Genomic DNA, 6,770 nt, shown 5'->3' on the forward strand with positions numbered 1-6,770 from the left:
GATAAACAGCAGTGCCACCTCTGAGAAGCCACCGTTCTCAAACACACGCAGCACTCCCTGGGACACGGTGCACGGGGAGCTGTGCTGCCCCGCGGCCCTGTCCACGGGGCTCTCTGGCGTCTCACTGAGCCCACAGCGCTTCACATGATGTAAGACACCATCAGTGGTGTGTACCACCAGGTCCATTATGAGACAATGAGATTTTAAGTTTTATACAATTTCGCAGATGCTAAAATGTGGAAAAAGTCTAGGTATTAGAATTGATGAAACATGCTCATTTCACACACTGCACTAGGGGTACCAAAAAGAGAGTGAAGAATTTTAAATTTTTCTTATCAAGACAGGGTCTTGCTCTGTCACCCAGGCTAAAGTGCAGTGGCGTCATCATAGCTCACTGCAGCCTCCAACTCCTGGGCTTGAGAGATTCTCCTACCTCGGCCTCCTCAGTAGCTGGGACAGGCATGCACCAACACACCCAACTAATTTTACTTTTTGTAGAGATGGGGTCTCACTACGTTTCCCAGGCTGGTCTCGCACTCCTGGCCTCAAGCGATCCTCCTGTCTCAGCGTCCCAAAGTGCTGGGTGCTGGATTATAGGCGTGAGCCAGTGCGCCCAGCCAGGACTGAAAAATTTAACAATTAAATACAAGTAACAATGCTCACGGGCTGAAAGGCAAACATTCTGAACCACCTGCCCTTCCTAAGCTGACTCAGGAACTCCACACAGACCACAGTCCATCTGCCAACTTGCAACGTGTGTTATGTCACCTGGGAAGTGCTCTAAATTCTGTCTGAACCTCAACCTGCCCAGGTGCTGTTCTGAACCTCCAGAGTGAAGAAAGGTGGTTGATGCATTCAGAAATATTTCTGTTGTAGAATTAAATGTGCATTTTTTCCCCTTTAGTATTGCTGTATTTTCTGAGGATAACTTTTTACCTTTGTGAAAATATGAGAAATCCCCTGCTTTAAACACATGTATATAAAAATGATTATTATCACAAACAACATCCATGAATCAAGAAGGCAGATCACATGTTATTTCACTTAACAGTATTCTCTAAACAGCAGATTTAAAAGCATCGTTCCTGATTAATTTCTTAAAAGCAGTGGACAGTTTAAAGGAAATGCAACATGTACCCGCAGTGCTGTGATTCTAAATGGATCTCGAAGTCGTCCGTCTTCATCCTTCAAGTTATAACCTTCTGCTCTTTTATCTCGTTCACTTATTTTCCATAATTTTATAGTTTTATCTGAAAATAAAAACCTTATTCTCCATATTAAAAGAAAAACCATAACATGCATGACTATTATTTGTGTACCATATTAGAAAACTGTGTGGCCCTAAGTGGGTTTACAAACAAATTATGGGGTCTTTGGACATGAACATTTCCAACAGACGAACACTTTGCTCTGTACAATAAATACAGATAAACATACGCAGAGTGATGTGATATTGGGGGTGCATGTGTGGTTTTTGTTGCACACTTTGAATTTTCAATGTATCACTTGCTACCCTGGCTAATAATTTACCCTCCCCACAAAGTTTAAAGCAAAAATAACTTCCAGAATGGGTTAAAATAAAAAGGAATCCATACACACAGAAAATTAAAAATAAAAAATTAAATCAAATAGTTACTTAAAAAGCAATTCTTACCATTTGTAGAGAGTAGAAAATGAGCAGCATTCTGTTGTGGCAACCACCTGATTTTATTAATTTTTTCCTCAATTTCTAAACTTTTCAAATAGTCAAACTCTGGTTCATGACTTTGAAAGGTACTGTAAACATTATATTCTCCCCTAGAATGAGGGCGGCTTTTATTCTGCAAGGAAACACGACAGCTGTTTTAATGAACAAAGCACAGTGCAGAGAAAATTTTACTATTATTAATCGAATGACCACATACATTTTTAAAAGTTAAAAAAAAACCTGGCTCAAAAAAAAAAAAAAAAAAACTCAAACAGATGAAACTGAATTTAATTCACTGGGAAAAAGGCGAAAATGAAAGAACATTTCCCAACCCTTCTATGCCACTTCTAGGTAGCTACCTACTCCAGAGTGGGTCTGCCAGATGTGGCCTAACGTCCGTGCGCACAGTTTTTCTGGAACACAACCAAGCTCATGTGTGCGTGTGGGCGCCGGCTGTTCTCCCGCTACTTGGCAGGGCGAGCAGCTGTGCGAAGTGCCGGGCGGCCTGCAGAGGCAGAGACGCCGGCCGTCTGGCCCCCGAGACACAGCATGGGAGGGGCACACTCTGGAGAGGGCCGGCACAGGCCCACGAGGAGCCCCACGCAGCGACGTGGCCGCCCCATCCCCGCAGTGGCAAACCCCACCGCATACACGCCAGCCAGAGGACACGGGGAAACAGCCACAGAGCTGCGGCAGGACTGCTATGAAACAGGCGAGCGCGCACAGACCCGCAGCGCCGCGTGAAGACACCGGGTGAGGCACTGCTGAGGCAGCGATGCTCCGTGTTACAGCAACAGCAGAAAAACATGCTTGGGAAGACATACACCATCTTCAAAACAATGGGCAACCGGGGAAGGCAGACGGAAAACAAGACTGGGAGGAAGTCGAAGAGTGAGACGGGGAGGGCGCCACACGGCTTCGTCTGCTGTGCCGCTTGCCTTTCATAAGGGGCATTTGTGTTAATCTCCAAAATCTTCTGTATGTCTGAAATGAAAATTTCTACGAAGTATTAGGTATCTCATAATTAAAAACTAAGAACACCAGTATTTTGTCTAATTCTTGCTCTATAATCAATACCTACATTTTACAATTTTTTTTTAAGAGACTTGCTCAGTCGCCCAGGCTGGAGTGCAACGGTGCGATCATAGCTCACTGCAGCCTCAACTCCTGGGTTCGAGTGATCCTCCTGCAATAGTCTCCCAAGCAGCTAGGACTACAAGTGTGCCCCACCACATCCAGCTAATTATTTGACAATTTTTTTTGTGGAGATGGGGTCTCACTTATTGCCCAGGCTGGCCTCAAACTTTGGCCTCAAGTGAGCCTCTCACCTTGGCCAGCAAAGTTCTAGGACTACAGGGGTGAGCTACTGCACCCAGCATAAAATCTTACGTTTTCAACACTTTACTATGTATGCCAAAGAAACTGAACTAAACAAGCCTTTATGTTTAGATAGATGCTTCCTTATATTTCTGAATTAGGATCAAATATTATGAGAAGACATCCCAGAAAACTACCCATATCTCTCTACTGCATTAATTTTTTTTTTTTTTTTTTTAGACAGGGTCTTGCTCAGTTGCCCGAGCTAGGGTGCAGTGGCCTGACCATAGCTCACTGCAGCCTCAAACTCCTGGGCTCAGGTGATCCTCCTGCCTCAGCCTCCCGAGTAGCTGGGACTGCAGGCGTGTGCCACCATGCCCAGCCTGCATTAAATTTTTATGTGTTGTACGTTCCTTGAAAGTAAGTGTTCAGTGGCAGGAGCCTGAAACCCTTCGTTCCCGAGTTCCCTGCGTGTGTGGTGTGGGGCTGATGCCACGAAAACTGCGCCGCCTCCTGCCCACCACACTCCTTTCCACACAAAGGCACAGCACACCAACAGGCCCGCCTCGAAAGGGAGAAAAAGGAAACTGAATTATTTACAAAGAAAAATCTGCAGCATCAGGTTAGTCCCATGCCTAAGGCATTCCTCCAGCAGGAAAGAGCAGAATGTAAGCAACGGAGTAAAATGCCCGAGTCGCAGTGCTGCCTGTACCGCCCAGGCCACTAGCCCCAAGAACCAGAAGTCTCCATGCTGTAGGCCTGTCTCCCTCCACTAACTGCTCCCAGCTCTCCCTCCAGACACCCAAAACCCAAGTCGCCCCCTGCCTTCTCCAACACCCGAGGTCCCATGGAGCCCTGCCCTACGTAGGGAGAGGGATTCTGAGGGAAGCCGCGCTGGGACAGAGAAGACGCAAGCCTGAGCTCCTGGGGGCAGAGTAACAATCGGGAGGGCAGACGGGAAGCTCACTCTGTTTCTGGACATGCCGACTTCTAATTTTACTGGACGAACTGTTCAAACAGACCTGAGTCTGTGGCGGGGGGGCAGGTCTTTGGAGCTGCACTGCAGATCAGGTCGCAGAGCTGAGCTCCGAGGGCAGGGGGCTGCGGGGCCACACCCACAGACTCTGTTTGCCTTAGTTTTACACACCGGGCCTGGCTTTACGACTTCACGTGGGCAGAGGGTCCTGCCACTAAGAACTAGAAAAGCTCGAAAAATCACACGGCTAACTATGCTTCCTACCTCCTGTCTTCTGCACAGCCAGAACTTTCCAACGTGTCTCTATGGACCTAACTCCTTCATCTCACGTCCTGCACTTTCTGCCTATTGAGCCGGCCACTCCCCTCCAGCTGCCCTCATGCTTCAGCTATTCCCACTGTGAAGCCTCTGAAACCCCAACGCAGCTGAGCTGCCGCGGCTTAACTGACAGCAGCTCCATCTTCGTGGCTGCAGGGCGATCAACGGCATCTTCGGTTACAGTTGAAAATGTAAGTTTATACCCTTATCCACGCTGGAAAAATCCAAGTCCACAGAGAGACACATACATGGCAACCAATAAAGTATTTCAAAAGTAGAATATGAAAGCCCTTCTTATGTTAACCAAAATATGAAGAATAGGACAAAACAAGTTGCCTGGGGTCTACCAAGTTGCAAGTGACCAGGTTTAATAAATTTAAGGACCTGCTCCTATATAAACCTGTCATTTCATGCAATGAATGAACACATCCTAAACAAACACTGAAAACTTTGTAATACCAAACATATTTTAGAACAAGGTGCTTGACTTTTATCACAAGTCTATTTTATATTTGGAGCTAGTATTTTTAGGTTTAAGCAATGATCAAAAAAAAACAAGAAAAATTTCACTTTTATCCTAAGACCTGCTAAGGCAAGGGAGGGTGTCTCCCATAGGCATCACCACAATGCCCAACATTTTTAGGGAGCTACAAGTGAAGTCTTCAATTTAAGACAGCAATTTGTTAAATATTCTTTCTGCTGAAAGTAATATTTAAACAATACCACCTGTCTTTACTTCTGTTGAGAAAGGTAAGATACATGGTTCTTAAGTAGCACTGTGTGACATTCTACGTCTGGGATAAGAATGCAAAACTATAAATGTATCCAATTGTCTGTGAAGATTTAGAAAGATCAATGATAATATATAATAAATACCATTCACAAAAGAATTTCTCACCATCCCAAATCAGGGAAAATAGGATTTTAAAAAATCTTTAGGCCAGGTGCGGTGGCTCCCGCCCGCAATCCTAGCCCTTTGGGAGGCAGAGGTGGGAGGATGGCTTGAGCCCAGGAGCTAGAGGCTGTAGTGAGCTGTAACCGTGCCACTGCACTCCAGCCAGGGCGACAGAGCAAGACCCTGTCTCAAAAAAAACCCACAAAAACAAACAACAAAAAACACTTTAATTGCATGGATATACTCAAGATTGAGCTGCCACAGGTATGTTTTGATAACAAGTCCCACTGGCAGCCCATCGATCTTCCCCAAGGGCCCAGGGACTGTCCTCCTGCAGAGAGCTCTCAGGCCCTGCTCTCAAGGCAGGGCCGGCACTTGCTGTGCACGGAAGGTCTGCGTGGCCAGGGACGGGGCCTGCTAGCCTCTGAACCGGAGTTTTACCACAAAATTTAGAGCCTAGAATTTGGAAATGAGAAAGTAGCCGCCCTTCAATCTTCTAGGAAACGCAGAGACAGGAAGAGCACAGGACCGTGTTTACAATTTGTTAGGGAAAAACAGGACAGATGCATGAGGGAGCCCCAGGCTGGCTGCCCTCGCCCGGCTTCCTTGCCTCACAGATGGCGCTTGCTGCATCACTCATCACGACCTCCGAGGAGGTTCGCCAGAAACAAGCAGGGGGTGTTGGGCTGGCAAGGACTGGCTCCATTTCCCATTCTCTTACGCATAAGTGAAAAAGACCTGACCCCTCCAAAAGACGTGACCTACAAGCCAGTGCTCAAGAGGGACAGTCATCTGTGGGCTCCTTCCGCTAGGGACGGGGAAGCCTTGGGGGTGCTGCTCACCGCTGCCTGGGTCTGGGTCGGGTGGGAAGAATGCATGTCCCCCTTCCACGTCTCTGCAGGAAGTGCTATGGGAGCCACGTAAGTGATTAGTGAAGGGAAGCGAACAAATTCAGAACAGCAGCACCCTACAGCCCCCGCCGGTCCTCACTGGAACCCGTGGGCAGCGAGGACTCCCTTCCCTACTCTGAAGAGGAAGGCCCTGGAGACGGCAGGGAGCTGAAAGGACGGCCAGGGCTCAAGTACAGACCTTCTCACTCCTCCCTAAGTGTCTCTGAAAGAAGACTCTACACGGTTAACGTGACACAACTGAACCTAAATGGAATCAGACACTAAGAAATTGATTTTGCTTCCTTCCTTCACAGTGATATGAGAAAGGATGAATTAGTTCATTTGGTTTGTGGATTGTAAATTACTGACCTCTTGTTCCCGCTGAAAAATAACAACTCTGCCGCCCTTGTCTCCTGTTGCAAGAAGATCTCCAGAGTAATTAAATTCAACGGTTGAAATGATGTCAGCTGTCAATAAAATACAGAGGCAATTTACCAGATTATGTTTTTGGGAGGAGTTACAATGAATATCAAATTAAAAGGATCAAAAGAAAGATAAACACATATAGAACTTTCTCCCCAAATAAAGCAACATTTCTGTGGCAAACCTGTAACTACCAAGTTGCCACTTGTTGGTTCTGGTGCAGAGAATCTACCAGCACATGGAGATTTACTCCACCGACCCAGC

The 6,770-nt window shown here is 46.6% G+C and overlaps 1 protein-coding gene across 5 annotated transcripts in view; it reads right to left on the reverse strand.

Annotated features, from left to right (window-relative positions):
- PPP2R2D (protein phosphatase 2, regulatory subunit B, delta) overlaps positions 1-6,770 on the reverse strand; it is a 39,339-nt gene that overhangs the window by 10,866 nt on the left and 21,703 nt on the right. For 2 of the 5 annotated variants that reach the window (XM_012658118.1, XM_012658116.1), the window contains exons 2-4: positions 6,453-6,550; positions 1,655-1,820; positions 1,138-1,250 (exon numbers count right to left, since the gene is read on the reverse strand). The gene's annotated coding sequence lies outside the window, so the exon portion shown is untranslated. The remainder of the gene's footprint in view (positions 1-1,137; positions 1,251-1,654; positions 1,821-6,452; positions 6,551-6,770) is intronic. The other 3 variants (XM_012658117.1, XM_012658115.1, XM_012658119.1) reach the window with 2 other exon arrangements.

Source organism: Propithecus coquereli, unplaced genomic scaffold (assembly GCF_000956105.1).
Source record: "Propithecus coquereli isolate 6110/MARCELLA unplaced genomic scaffold, Pcoq_1.0 Scaffold572, whole genome shotgun sequence".
Lineage (NCBI taxonomy): Eukaryota > Metazoa > Chordata > Mammalia > Primates > Indriidae > Propithecus > Propithecus coquereli.